Raw genomic sequence first — 16436 nt, forward strand, 5'->3', positions numbered from 1 at the left:
AGAGAGGGGAAGAGATGAGTGTGACAGACAGAATGAGACAGAGAGGAGAAAAGATGAGTGTGACAGACAGAATGAGACAGACAGAATGAGACAGAGAGGGGAAGAGATGAGTGTGAATGACAGAATGAGACAGAGAGGGGAAGAGATGAGTGTGACAGACAGAATGAGACAGACACAATGAGACAGAGAGGGGAAGAGATGAGTGCAACAGACAGAATGAGACTGACAGAATGAGACAGAGATGGGAAGAGGTGAGTGTGACAGACAGAATGAGACAGAGAGGGGAAGAGATGGGTTTGACAGACAGAATGAGACAGACAGAATGAGACAGAGAGGGAAAGAGATGAGTGTTACAGACAGAATGAGACAGACAGAATGAGACAGAGAGGGGAAGAGATAAGTATGAATGACAGAATGAGACAAAGAGAATGAGACAGAGAGGGGAAGAGATGAGTGTGACAGACAGAATGAGACTGACAGAATGAGACAGAGAGGGGAAGAGATGAGTGTGACAGACAGAATGAGACAGAGAGGGGAAGAGATGGGTTTGACAGACAGAATGAGACAGACAGAATGAGACAGAGAGGGGCGGAGATGTGTGTGACAGACAGAATGAGACAGAAAGAATGAGACAGAGAAGGGAAGAGATGAGTGTGACAGACAGAATGAGACAGAGAGGGGAAGAGATGAGTGTGACAGACAGAATGAGACAGAGAGGGGAAGAGATGAGTGTGACAGACAGAATGAGACTGACAGAATGAGACAGAGAGGGGCGGAGATGAGTGTGACAGACAGAATGAGACAGAGAGAATGAGACAGAGAGCGGAAGAGATGAGTGTGACAGACAGAATGAGACAGAGAGGGGAAGAGATGAGTGTGACAGACAGAATGAGACAGAGAAGGAGACAGAGAGGGGAAGAGACGAGTGTGACAGACAGAATGAGACAGATAGGGAAAGAGATGAGTGTGACAGACAGAATGAGACAGACAGAATGAGACAGAGAGGGGAAGAGATAAGTGTGAATGACAGAATGAGACAGAGAGAATGAGACAGAGAGGGGAAGAGATGAGTGTGACAGACAGAATGAGACAGAGAGGGGAAGAGATGAGTGTGACAGACAGAATGAGACAGAGAGAATTAGACAGAAAGGGGAAGAGATGAGTGTGACAGACAGAATGAGACAGAGAGGGGAAGAGATGAGTGTGACAGACAGAGTGAGACAGAGAGGGGAAGAGTTGAGTGTGACATACAGAATGAGACAGACAGAATGAGACAGACAGAATGAGACAGAGAGGGGAAGAGATGAGTGTGACAGACAGAATGAGACAGAGAGAATTAGACAGAGGGGAAGAGATGAGTTTGACAGACAGAATGAGACAGAGAGGGGAAGAGATCAGTGTGACAGACAGAATGAGACAGAGAAGGAGACAGAGAGGGGAAGAGATGAGTGTGACAGACAGAATGAGACAGAGAGGGGAAGAGATGAGTGTGACAGACAGAATGAGACAGACAGAATGAGACAGAGAGGGGAAGAGATGAGTGTGACAGACAGAATGAGACAGAGATAATTAGACAGAGGGGAAGAGATGAGTTTGACAGACAGAATGAGACAGAGAGGGGAAGAGATCAGTGTGACAGACAGAATGAGACAGAGAAGGAGACAGAGAGGGGAAGAGATGAGTGTGACAGACAGAATGAGACAGAGAGGGGAAGAGATGAGTGTGACAGACAGAATAAGACAGACATAATGAGACAGACAGAATGAGACAGAGAGGGGAAGAGATGAGTGTGACAGACAGAATGAGACAGAGAGGGGAAGAGATGAGTGTGAATGACAGAATGAGACAGAGAGAATTAGACAGAGAGGGGAAGAGATGAGTGTGACAGACAGAATGAGACAGAGACGGGAAGAGATGAGTGTGACAGACAGAATGAGACAGAGAGGGGAAGAGATGAGTGTGACAGACAGAATGAGACAGACAGAATGAGACAGACAGAATGAGACAGAGAGGGGAAGAGATGAGTGTGACAGACAGAATGAGACAGAGAGGGGAAGAGATGAGTGTGAATGACAGAATGAGACAGAGAGAATTAGACAGAGAGGGGAAGAGATGAGTGTGACAGACAGAATGAGACAGAGACGGGAAGAGATGAGTGTGACAGACAGAATGAGACAGAGAAGGTGACAGAGAGGGGAAGAGACGAGTGTGACAGACAGAATGAGACAGAGAGGGAAAGAGATGAGTGTTACAGACAGAATGAGACAGACAGAATGAGACAGAGAGGGGAAGAGATAAGTGTGAATGACAGAATGAGACAGAGAGAATGAGACAGAGAGGGGAAGAGATGAGTGTGACAGACAGAATGAGACAGAGAGGGGAAGAGATGAGTGTGACAGACAGAATGAGACTGACAGAATGAGACAGAGAGGGGAAGAGATGAGTGTGACAGACAGAATGAGACAGAGAGGGGAAGAGATGGGTTTGACAGACAGAATGAGACAGACAGAATGAGACAGAGAGGGGCGGAGATGAGTGTGACAGACAAAATGAGACAGAAAGAATGAGACAAAGAGGGGAAGAGATGAGTGTGACAGACAGAATGAGACAGAGAGGGGAAGAGATGAGTGTGACAGACAGAATGAGACAGAGAGGGGAAGAGATGAGTGTGACAGACAGAATGAGACTGACAGAATGAGACAGAGAGGGGAAGAGATGAGTGTGACAGACAGAATGAGACACAGAGGGGAAGAGATGGGTTTGACAGACAGAATGAGACGGACAGAATGAGACAGAGAGGGGCGGAGATGAGTGTGACAGACAAAATGAGACAGAGAGAATGAGACAGAGAGGGGAAGAGATGAGTGTGACAGACAGAATGAGACAGAGAGGGGAAGAGATGAGTGTGACAGACAGAATGAGACAGAGAAGGAGACAGAGAGGGGAAGAGATGAGTGTGACAGACAGAATGAGACAGAGAGGGGAAGAGATGAGTGTGACAGACAGAATGAGACAGAGAGGGGAAGAGATGAGTGTGACAGACAGAATGAGACAGAGAGAATTAGACAGAGAGGGGAAGAGATGAGTGTGACAGACAGAATGAGACAGACAGAATGAGACAGAGAGGGGAAGAGATAAGTGTGAATGACAGAATGAGACAGAGAGAATGAGACAGAGAGGGGAAGAGATGAGTGTGACAGACAGAATGAGACAGAGAGGGGAAGAGATGAGTGTGACAGACTGAATGAGACAGAGAGGGAAAGAGATGAGTGTGACAGACAGAATGAGACAGAGAGAATTAGACAGAAAGGGGAAGAGATGAGTGTGACAGACAGAATGAGACAGAGAAGGAGACAAAGAGGGGAATATATGAGTGTGACAGACAGAATGAGACAGACAGAATAAGACGGAGAGGGGAAGAGATGAGTGTGACAGACAGAATGAGACAGAGAGGGGAAGAGATGAGTGTGACAGACAGAATGAGACAGACAGAATGAGACAGAAAGGGGAAGAGATGAGTGTGACAGACAGAATGAGACAGAGAGAATGAGACAGAGAGGGGAAGAGATAAGTGTGAATGACAGAATGAGAAATAGAGAATGAGACAGAGAGGGGAAGAGATGAGTGTGACAGACAGAATGAGACAGAGAGGGGAAGAGATGAGTGTGACAGACAGAATGAGACAGAGAGGGGAAGAGATGAGTGTGACAGACAGAATGAGACAGAGAGAATTAGACAGAAAGGGGAAGAGATGAGTGTGACAGACAGAATGAGACAGAGAGGGGAAGAGATGAGTGTGACAGACAGAATGAGACAGAGAGAATTAGACAGAAAGGGGAAGAGATGAGTGTGACAGACAGAATGAGACAGAGAAGGAGACAAAGAGGGGAATATATGAGTGTGACAGACAGAATGAGACAGACAGAATAAGACGGAGAGGGGAAGAGATGAGTGTGACAGACAGAATGAGACAGAGAGGGGAAGAGATGAGTGTGACAGACAGAATGAGACAGAGAGAATTAGACAGAAAGGGGAAGAGATGAGTGTGACAGACAGAATGAGACAGAGAGAATGAGACAGAGAGGGGAAGAGATAAGTGTGAATGACAGAATGAGAAATAGAGAATGAGACAGAGAGGGGAAGAGATGAGTGTGACAGACAGAATGAGACAGAGAGGGGAAGAGATGAGTGTGACAGACAGAATGAGACAGAGAGGGGAAGAGATGAGTGTGACAGACAGAATGAGACAGAGAGAATTAGACAGAAAGGGGAAGAGATGAGTGTGACAGACAGAATGAGACAGAGAGGGGAAGAGATGAGTGTGACAGACAGAATGAGACAGACAGAATGAGACAGAGAGGGGAAGAGATGAGTGTGACAGACAGAATGAGACAGAGAGGGGAAGAGATGAGTGTGACAGACAGAGTGAGACAGAGAGGGGAAGAGTTGAGTGTGACATACAGAATGAGACAGACAGAATGAGACAGACAGAATGAGACAGAGAGGGGAAGAGATGAGTGTGACAGACAGAATGAGACAGAGAGAATTAGACAGAGGGGAAGAGATGAGTTTGACAGACAGAATGAGACAGAGAGGGGAAGAGATCAGTGTGACAGACAGAATGAGACAGAGAAGGAGACAGAGAGGGGAAGAGATGAGTGTGACAGACAGAATGAGACAGACAGAATGAGACAGACAGAATGAGACAGAGAGGGGAAGAGATGAGTGTGACAGACAGAATGAGACAGAGAGGGGAAGAGATGAGTGTGAATGACAGAATGAGACAGAGAGAATTAGACCGAGAGGGGAAGAGATGAGTGTGACAGACAGAATGAGACAGAGACGGGAAGAGATGAGTGTGACAGACAGAATGAGACAGACAGAATGAGACAGAGAAGGAGACAGAGAGGGGAAGAGATGAGTGTGACAGACAGAATGAGACAGAGAGGGGAAGAGATGAGTGTGACAGACAGAATGAGACAGACAGAATGAGACAGAGAGGGGAAGAGATGAGTGTGACAGACAGAATGAGACAGAGAGGGGAAGAGATGAGTGTGACAGACAGAATGAGACAGAGAGGGGAAGAGATGAGTGTGACAGACAGAGTGAGACAGAGAGGGGAAGAGTTGAGTGTGACATACAGAATGAGACAGACAGAATGAGACAGACAGAATGAGACAGAGAGGGGAAGAGATGAGTGTGACAGACAGAATGAGACAGAGAGGGGAAGAGATGAGTGTGAATGACAGAATGAGACAGAGAGAATTAGACAGAGAGGGGAAGAGATGAGTGTGACAGACAGAATGAGACAGAGAGGGGAAGAGATGAGTGTGACAGACAGAATGAGACAGACAGAATGAGACAGAGAGGGGAAGAGATGAGTGTGACAGACAGAAGGAGACAGAGAGGGGAAGAGATGAGTGTGACAGACAGAATGAGACAGAGAGGGGAAGAGATGAGTGTGACAGACAGAATGAGACAGACAGAATGAGACAGACAGAATGAGACAGAGAGGGGAAGAGATGAGTGTGACAGACAGAATGAGACAGAGAGGGGAAGAGATGAGTGTGAATGACAGAATGAGACAGAGAGAATTAGACAGAGAGGGGAAGAGATGAGTGTGACAGACAGAATGAGACAGAGACGGGAAGAGATGAGTGTGACAGACAGAATGAGACAGACAGAATGAGACAGAGAGGGGAGGAGATGAGTGTGACAGACAGAATTAGACAGATAGGGGAAGAGATGAGTGTGACAGACAGAATGAGACAGAGAAGGAGACAGAGAGGGGAAGAGATGAGTGTGACAGACAGAATGAGACAGAGAGGGGAAGAGATGAGTGTGACAGACAGAATGAGACAGACAGAATGAGACAGAGAGGGGAGGAGATGAGTGTGACAGACAGAATTAGACAGATAGGGGAATAGATGAGTGTGAATGTCAGAATGAGACAGAGGGGAAGAGATGAGTGTGGCAGACAGAATGAGACAGAGAGGGGAAGAGATGAGTGTGAATGACAGAATGAGACAGAGAGGGGAAGAGATGAGTGTGACAGACAGAATGAGACAGAGAGAATTAGACAGAGAGGGGAAGAGATGAGTGTGACAGACAGAATGAGACAGAGAGAATTAGACAGAAAGGGGAAGAGATGAGTGTGACAGACAGAATGAGACAGAGAAGGAGACAAAGAGGGGAATATATGAGTGTGACAGACAGAATGAGACAGACAGAATAAGACGGAGAGGGGAAGAGATGAGTGTGACAGACAGAATGAGACAGAGAGGGGAAGAGATGAGTGTGACAGACAGAATGAGACAGAGAGAATTAGACAGAAAGGGGAAGAGATGAGTGTGACAGACAGAATGAGACAGAGAGAATGAGACAGAGAGGGGAAGAGATAAGTGTGAATGACAGAATGAGAAATAGAGAATGAGACAGAGAGGGGAAGAGATGAGTGTGACAGACAGAATGAGACAGAGAGGGGAAGAGATGAGTGTGACAGACAGAATGAGACAGAGAGGGGAAGAGATGAGTGTGACAGACAGAATGAGACAGAGAGAATTAGACAGAAAGGGGAAGAGATGAGTGTGACAGACAGAATGAGACAGAGAAGGAGACAAAGAGGGCAATATATGAGTGTGACAGACAGAATGAGACAGACAGAATAAGACAGAGAGGGGAAGAGATGAGTGTGACAGACAGAATGAGACAGAGAGGGGAAGAGATGAGTGTGACAGACAGAGTGAGACAGAGAGGGGAAGAGTTGAGTGTGACATACAGAATGAGACAGACAGAATGAGACAGACAGAATGAGACAGAGAGGGGAAGAGATGAGTGTGACAGACAGAATGAGACAGAGAGAATTAGACAGAGGGGAAGAGATGAGTTTGACAGACAGAATGAGACAGAGAGGGGAAGAGATCAGTGTGACAGACAGAATGAGACAGAGAAGGAGACAGAGAGGGGAAGAGATGAGTGTGACAGACAGAATGAGACAGACAGAATGAGACAGACAGAATGAGACAGAGAGGGGAAGAGATGAGTGTGACAGACAGAATGAGACAGAGAGGGGAAGAGATGAGTGTGAATGACAGAATGAGACAGAGAGAATTAGACCGAGAGGGGAAGAGATGAGTGTGACAGACAGAATGAGACAGAGACGGGAAGAGATGAGTGTGACAGACAGAATGAGACAGACAGAATGAGACAGAGAAGGAGACAGAGAGGGGAAGAGATGAGTGTGACAGACAGAATGAGACAGAGAGGGGAAGAGATGAGTGTGACAGACAGAATGAGACAGACAGAATGAGACAGAGAGGGGAAGAGATGAGTGTGACAGACAGAATGAGACAGAGAGGGGAAGAGATGAGTGTGACAGACAGAATGAGACAGAGAGGGGAAGAGATGAGTGTGACAGACAGAGTGAGACAGAGAGGGGAAGAGTTGAGTGTGACATACAGAATGAGACAGACAGAATGAGACAGACAGAATGAGACAGAGAGGGGAAGAGATGAGTGTGACAGACAGAATGAGACAGAGAGGGGAAGAGATGAGTGTGAATGACAGAATGAGACAGAGAGAATTAGACAGAGAGGGGAAGAGATGAGTGTGACAGACAGAATGAGACAGAGACGGGAAGAGATGAGTGTGACAGACAGAATGAGACAGACAGAATGAGACAGAGAATTAGACAGAGAGGGGAAGAGATGAGTGTGACAGACAGAATGAGACAGAGACGGGAAGAGATGAGTGTGACAGACAGAATGAGACAGACAGAATGAGACAGAGAGGGGAGGAGATGAGTGTGACAGACAGAATTAGACAGATAGGGGAAGAGATGAGTGTGACAGACAGAATGAGACAGAGAAGGAGACAGAGAGGGGAAGAGATGAGTGTGACAGACAGAATGAGACAGAGAGGGGAAGAGATGAGTGTGACAGACAGAATGAGACAGACAGAATGAGACAGAGAGGGGAGGAGATGAGTGTGACAGACAGAATTAGACAGATAGGGGAATAGATGAGTGTGAATGTCAGAATGAGACAGAGGGGAAGAGATGAGTGTGGCAGACAGAATGAGACAGAGAGGGGAAGAGATGAGTGTGAATGACAGAATGAGACAGAGAGGGGAAGAGATGAGTGTGACAGACAGAATGAGACAGAGAGGGGAAGAGATGAGTGTGAATGACAGATTGAGAAAGAGAAGGGAAGAGATGAGTGTGACAGACAGAATGAGACAGAGAGGAGAAGAGATGAGTGTGACAGACAGAATGAGACAGACAGAATGAGACAGAGAGGGGAAGAGATGAGTGTGACAGACAGAATGAGACAGACAGAATGAGACAGAGAGGGGAAGAGATGAGTGTGACAGACAGAATGAGACAGACAGAATGAGACAGAGAGGGGAAGAGATGAGTGTGACAGACAGAATGAGACAGAGAGGGGAAGAGATGAGTGTGAATGACAGATTGAGACAGAGAGGGGAAGAGATGAGTGTGACAGACAGAATGAGACAGAGAGGAGAAGAGATGAGTGTGACAGACCGAATGAGACAGAGAGGGGAAGAGATGAGTGTGACAGACAGAATGAGACAGACAGAATGAGACAGAGAGGGGAAGAGATGAGTGTGACAGACATAATGAGACAGACAGAATGAGACAGAGAGGGGAAGAGATGAGTGTGACAGACAGAATGAGACAGAGAGGGGAAGAGATGAGTGTGACAGACAGAATGAGACAGACAGAATGAGACAGAGAGGGGAAGAGATGAGTGTGAATGACAGAATGAGACAGAGAGGGGAAGAGATGAGTGTGACAGACAGAATGAGACAGAGAGGAGAAAAGATGAGTGTGACAGACAGAATGAGACAGACAGAATGAGTCAGAGAGGGGAAGAGATGAGTGTGAATGACAGAATGAGACAGAGAGGGGAAGAGATGAGTGTGACAGACAGAATGAGACAGACAGAATGAGACAGAGAGGGGAAGAGATGAGTGTGACAGACAGAATGAGACAGACAGAATGAGACAGAGAGGGGAAGAGATGAGTGTGACAGACAGAATGAGACAGAGAGGGGAATAGATGAGTGTGAATGACAGATTGAGACAGAGAGGGGAAGAGATGAGTGTGACAGACAGAATGAGACAGAGAGGAGAAGAGATGAGTGTGACACACCGAATGAGACAGAGAGGGGAAGAGATGAGTGTGACAGACAGAATGAGACAGACAGAATGAGACAGAGAGGGGAAGAGATGAGTGTGACAGACAGAATGAGACAGACAGAATGAGACAGAGAGGGGAAGAGATGAGTGTGACAGACAGAATGAGACAGAGAGGGGAAGAGATGAGTGTGACAGACAGAATGAGACAGACAGAATGAGACAGAGAGGGGAAGAGATGAGCGTGAATGACAGAATGAGACAGAGAGGGGAAGAGATGAGTGTGACAGACAGAATGAGACAGACAGAATGAGACAGAGAGGGGAAGAGATGAGTGCGACAGACAGAATGAGACTGAGAGAATGAGACAGAGAGGGGAAGAGATGAGTGTGACAGACAGAATGAGACAGAGAGGGGAAGAGATGAGTGTGACAGACAGAATGAGACAGAGAAGGAGACAGAGAGGGGAAGAGACGAGTGTGACAGACAGAATGAGACAGAGAGGGGAAGAGATGAGTGTGACAGACAGAATGAGACAGACAGAATGAGACAGAGAGGGGAAGAGATAAGTGTGAATGACAGAATGAGACAGAGAGAATGAGACAGAGAGGGGAAGAGATGAGTGTGACAGACAGAATGAGACAGAGAGGGGAAGAGATGAGTGTGACAGACAGAGTGAGACAGAGAGGGGAAGAGTTGAGTGTGACAGACAGAATGAGACAGAGAGAATTAGACAGAGGGGAAGAGATGAGTTTGACAGACAGAATGAGACAGAGAGGGGAAGAGATCAGTGTGACAGACAGAATGAGACAGAGAAGGAGACAGAGAGGGGAAGAGATGAGTGTGACAGACAGAATGAGACAGAGAGGGGAAGAGATGAGTGTGACAGACAGAATGAGACTGACAGAATGAGACAGACAGAATGAGACAGAGAGGGGAAGAGATGAGTGTGACAGACAGAATGAGACAGAGAGGGGAAGTGATGAGTGTGAATGACAGAATGAGACAGAGAGAATTAGACAGAGAGGGGAAGAGATGAGTGTGACAGACAGAATGAGACAGAGACGGGAAGAGATGTGTGACAGACAGAATGAGACAGACAGAATGAGACAGAGAAGGAGACAGAGAGGGGAAGAGATGAGTGTGACAGACAGAATGAGACAGAGAGGGGAAGAGATGAGTGTGACAGACAGAATGAGACAGACAGAATGAGACAGAGAGTGGAAGAGATAAGTGTGAATGACAGAATGAGACAGAGAGAATGAGACAGAGAGGGGAAGAGATGAGTGTGACAGACAGAATGAGACAGAGAGGGGAATAGATGAGTGTGAATGACAGATTGAGACAGAGAGGGGAAGAGATGAGTGTGACAGACAGAATGAGACAGAGAGGAGAAGAGATGAGTGTGACACACCGAATGAGACAGAGAGGGGAAGAGATGAGTGTGACAGACAGAATGAGACAGACAGAATGAGACAGAGAGGGGAAGAGATGAGTGTGACAGACAGAATGAAACAGACAGAATGAGACAGAGAGGGGAAGAGATGAGTGTGACAGACAGAATGAGACAGAGAGGGGAAGAGATGAGTGTGACAGACAGAATGAGACAGACAGAATGAGACAGAGAGGGGAAGAGATGAGTGTGAATGACAGAATGAGACAGAGAGGGGAAGAGATGAGTGTGACAGACAGAATGAGACAGAGAGGAGAAAAGATGAGTGTGACAGACAGAATGAGACAGACAGAATGAGACAGAGAGGGGAAGAGATGAGTGTGAATGACAGAATGAGACAGAGAGGGGAAGAGATGAGTGTGACAGACAGAATGAGACAGACAGAATGAGACAGAGAGGGGAAGAGATGAGTGCGACAGACAGAATGAGACTGAGAGAATGAGACAGAGAGGGGAAGAGATGAGTGTGACAGACAGAATGAGACAGAGAGGGGAAGAGATGAGTGTGACAGACAGAATGAGACAGAGAAGGAGACAGAGAGGGGAAGAGACGAGTGTGACAGACAGAATGAGACAGAGAGGGAAAGAGATGAGTGTGACAGACAGAATGAGACAGAGAGGGAAAGAGATGAGTGTGACAGACAGAATGAGACAGACAGAATGAGACAGAGAGGGGAAGAGATAAGTGTGAATGACAGAATGAGACAGAGAGAATGAGACAGAGAGGGGAAGAGATGAGTGTGACAGACAGAATGAGACAGAGAGGGGAAGAGATGAGTGTGACAGACAGAGTGAGACAGAGAGGGGAAGAGTTGAGTGTGACATACAGAATGAGACAGACAGAATGAGACAGACAGAATGAGACAGAGAGGGGAAGAGATGAGTGTGACAGACAGAATGAGACAGACAGAATGAGACAGAAAGGGGAAGAGATGAGTGTGACAGACAGAATGAGACAGAGATGGGAAGAGGTGAGTGTGACAGACAGAATGAGACAGAGAGGGGAAGAGATGGGTTTGACAGACAGAATGAGACAGACAGAATGAGACAGAGAGGGGCGGAGATGAGTGTGACAGACAGAATGAGACAGAGAGAATTAGACAGAGGGGAAGAGATGAGTTTGACAGACAGAATGAGACAGAGAGGGGAAGAGATCAGTGTGACAGACAGAATGAGACAGAGAAGGAGACAGAGAGGGGAAGAGATGAGTATGACAGACAGAATGAGACAGAGAGGGGAAGAGATGAGTGTGACAGACAGAATGAGACTGACAGAATGAGACAGACAGAATGAGACAGAGAGGGGAAGAGATGAGTGTGACAGACAGAATGAGACAGAGAGGGGAAGTGATGAGTGTGAATGACAGAATGAGACAGAGAGAATTAGACAGAGAGGGGAAGAGATGAGTGTGACAGACAGAATGAGACAGACAGAATGAGACAGAGAAGGAGACAGAGAGGGGAAGAGATGAGTGTGACAGACAGAATGAGACAGAGAGGGGAAGAGATGAGTGTGACAGACAGAATGAGACAGACAGAATGAGACAGAGAGGGAAGAGATGAGTGTGACATGACAGAATGAGACAGAGAGAATGAGACAGAGAGGGGAAGAGATGAGTGTGACAGACAGAATGAGACAGAGAGGGGAAGAGATGAGTGTGACAGACAGAGTGAGACAGAGAGGGGAAGAGATGAGTGTGACATACAGAATGAGACAGACAGAATGAGACAGACAGAATGAGACAGAGAGGGGAAGAGATGAGTGTGACAGACAGAATGAGACAGAGAGAATAGACAGAGGGGAAGAGATGAGTGTGACAGACAGAATGAGACTGAGAGAATGAGACAGAGAGTGGAAGAGATGAGTGTGACAGACAGAATGAGACAGAGAGGGGAAGAGATGAGTGTGACAGACAGAATGAGACAGAGAAGGAGACAGAGAGGGGAAGAGATGAGTGTGACAGACAGAATGAGACAGAGAGGGGAAGAGATGAGTGTGACAGACAGAATGAGACAGAGAGGGGAAGAGATGAGTGTGACAGACAGAATGAGACAGACAGAATGAGACAGAGAGGGGAAGAGATGAGTGTGAAGACAGAATGAGACAGAGAGAATGAGACAGAGAGGGGAAGAGATGAGTGTGACAGACAGAATGAGACAGAGAGGGGAAGAGATGAGTGTGACAGACAGAATGAGACAGAGAGGGGACAGAGAGAGGTGACAGACAGAATGAGATGATGAGCAGACAGAATGAGACAGAGAGGGGAAGAGATGAGTGTGACAGACAGAATGAGACAGACAGAATGAGACAGAGAGGGGAAGAGATGAGTGTGACAGACAGAATGAGACAGAGAGGGGAAGAGATGAGTGTGACAGACAGAATGAGACAGAGAGGGGAAGAGATGAGTGTGACAGACAGAATGAGACAGACAGAATGAGACAGAGAGGGGAAGAGATGAGTGTGACAGACAGAATGAGACAGAAGAATGAGACAGAGAGGGGAAGAGATGAGTGTGACAGACAGAATGAGACAGAGAGGGGAAGAGATGAGTGTGACAGACAGAATGAGACAGACAGAATGAGACAGAGAGGGGAAGAGATGAGTGTGACAGACAGAATGAGACAGAGAGGGGAAGAGATGAGTGTGACAGACAGAATGAGACAGACAGAAGTGAGACAGAGAGGGGAAGAGATGAGTGTGACAGACAGAATGAGACAGAGAGGGGAAGAGATGAGTGTGACAGACAGAATGAGACAGACAGAATGAGACAGAGAGGGGAAGAGATGAGTGTGACAGACAGAATGAGACAGAGAGGGGAAGAGATGAGTGTGACAGACAGAATGAGACAGAGAGGGGAAGAGATGAGTGTGACAGACAGAATGAGACAGAGAGGGGAAGAGATGAGTGTGACAGACAGAATGAGACAGACAGAATGAGACAGAGAGGGGAAGAGATGAGTGTGACAGACAGAATGAGACAGACAGAATGAGACAGAGAGGGGAAGAGATGAGTGTGACAGACAGAATGAGACAGAGAGGGGAAGAGATGAGTGTGACAGACAGAATGAGACAGAGAGGGGAAGAGATGAGTGTGACAGACAGAATGAGACAGACAGAATGAGACAGAGAGGGGAAGAGATGAGTGTGACAGACAGAATGAGACAGACAGAATGAGACAGAGAGGGGAAGAGATGAGTGTGACAGACAGAATGAGACAGAGAGGGGAAGAGATGAGTGTGACAGACAGAATGAGACAGACAGAATGAGACAGAGAGGGGAAGAGATGAGTGTGACAGACAGAATGAGACAGAGAGGGGAAGAGATGAGTGTGACAGACAGAATGAGACAGACAGAATGAGACAGAGAGGGGAAGAGATGAGTGTGACAGACAGAATGAGACAGAGAGGGGAAGAGATGAGTGTGACAGACAGAATGAGACAGACAGAATGAGACAGAGAGGGGAAGAGATGAGTGTGACAGACAGAATGAGACAGAGAGGGGAAGAGATGAGTGTGACAGACAGAATGAGACAGACAGAATGAGACAGAGAGGGGAAGAGATGAGTGTGACAGACAGAATGAGACAGAGAGGGGAAGAGATGAGTGTGACAGACAGAATGAGACAGACAGAATGAGACAGAGAGGGGAAGAGATGAGTGTGACAGACAGAATGAGACAGACAGAATGAGACAGAGAGGGGAAGAGATGAGTGTGACAGACAGAATGAGACAGAGAGGGGAAGAGATGAGTGTGACATGACAGAATGAGACAGAGAGGGGAAGAGATGAGTGTGACAGACAGAATGAGACAGAGAGGGGAAGAGATGAGTGTGACAGACAGAATGAGACAGACAGAATGAGACAGAGAGGGGAAGAGATGAGTGTGACAGACAGAATGAGACAGAGAGGGGAAGAGATGAGTGTGACAGACAGAATGAGACAGACAGAATGAGACAGAGAGGGGAAGAGATGAGTGTGACAGACAGAATGAGACAGACAGAATGAGACAGAGAGGGGAAGAGATGAGTGTGACAGACAGAATGAGACAGAGAGGGGAAGAGATGAGTGTGACAGACAGAATGAGACAGAGAGGGGAAGAGATGAGTGTGACAGACAGAATGAGACAGAGAGGGGAAGAGATGAGTGTGACAGACAGAATGAGACAGAGAGGGGAAGAGATGAGTGTGACAGACAGAATGAGACAGACAGAATGAGACAGAGAGGGGAAGAGATGAGTGTGACAGACAGAATGAGACAGACAGAATGAGACAGAGAGGGGAAGAGATGAGTGTGACAGACAGAATGAGACAGAGAGGGGAAGAGATGAGTGTGACAGACAGAATGAGACAGAGAAGAGACAGAGAGGGAAGAGATGAGTGTGACAGACAGAATGAGACAGACAGAATGAGACAGAGAGGGGAAGAGATGAGTGTGACAGACAGAATGAGACAGACAGAATGAGACAGAGAGGGGAAGAGATGAGTGTGACAGACAGAATGAGACAGAGAGGGGAAGAGATGAGTGTGACAGACAGAATGAGACAGACAGAATGAGACAGAGAGGGGAAGAGATGAGTGTGACAGACAGAATGAGACAGAGAGGGGAAGAGATGAGTGTGACAGACAGAATGAGACAGACAGAATGAGACAGAGAGGGGAAGAGATGAGTGTGACAGACAGAATGAGACAGACAGAATGAGACAGAGAGGGGAAGAGATGAGTGTGACAGACAGAATGAGACAGAGAGGGGAAGAGATGAGTGTGACAGACAGAATGAGACAGAGAGGGGAAGAGATGAGTGTGACAGACAGAATGAGACAGACAGAATGAGACAGAGAGGGGAAGAGATGAGTGTGACAGACAGAATGAGACAGAGAGGGGAAGAGATGAGTGTGACAGACAGAATGAGACAGACAGAATGAGACAGAGAGGGGAAGAGATGAGTGTGACAGACAGAATGAGACAGAGAGGGGAGGAGATGAGTGTGACAGACAGAATGAGACAGAGAGGGGAAGAGATGAGTGTGACAGACAGAATGAGACAGAGAGGGGAAGAGATGAGTGTGACAGACAGAATGAGACAGACAGAATGAGACAGAGAGGGGAAGAGATGAGTGTGACAGACAGAATGAGACAGACAGAATGAGACAGAGAGGGGAGGAGATGAGTGTGACAGACAGAATGAGACAGAGAGGGGAAGAGATGAGTGTGACAGACAGAATGAGACAGACAGAATGAGACAGAGAGGGGAAGAGATGAGTGTGACAGACAGGATGAGACAGACAGAATGAGACAGAGACGGGAAGAGATGAGTGTGACAGACAGAATGAGACAGACAGAATGAGACAGAGAGGGGAAGAGATGAGTGTGACAGACAGAATGAGACAGAGAGGGGAAGAGATGAGTGTGACAGACAGAATGAGACAGAGAAGGAGACAGAGAGAGGAAGAGATGAGTGTGACAGACAGAATGAGACAGAGAGGGGAAGAGATGAGTGTGACAGACAGAATGGGACAGAGAAGGGAAGAGATGAGTGTGACAGACAGAATGAGACAGACAGAATGAGACAGAGAGGGGAAGAGATGAGTGTGACAGACAGAATGAGACAGAGAAGGGAAGAGATGAGTGTGACAGACAGAATGAGACAGAGAGGGGAAGAGATGAGTGTGACAGACAGAATGAGACAGACAGAATGAGACAGAGAGAGGAAGAGATGAGTGTGACAGACAGAATGAGACAGACAGAATGAGACAGAGAGGGGAAGAGATGAGTGTGACAGACAGAATGAGACAGAGAGGGGAACAGATGAGTGTGACAGACAGAATGAGACAGA

The sequence above is a fragment of the Salmo salar genome, chromosome 02 (genome assembly GCF_965601325.2).
Source record: "Salmo salar chromosome 02, fSalSal1, whole genome shotgun sequence".
Classification (NCBI taxonomy): domain Eukaryota; kingdom Metazoa; phylum Chordata; class Actinopteri; order Salmoniformes; family Salmonidae; genus Salmo; species Salmo salar.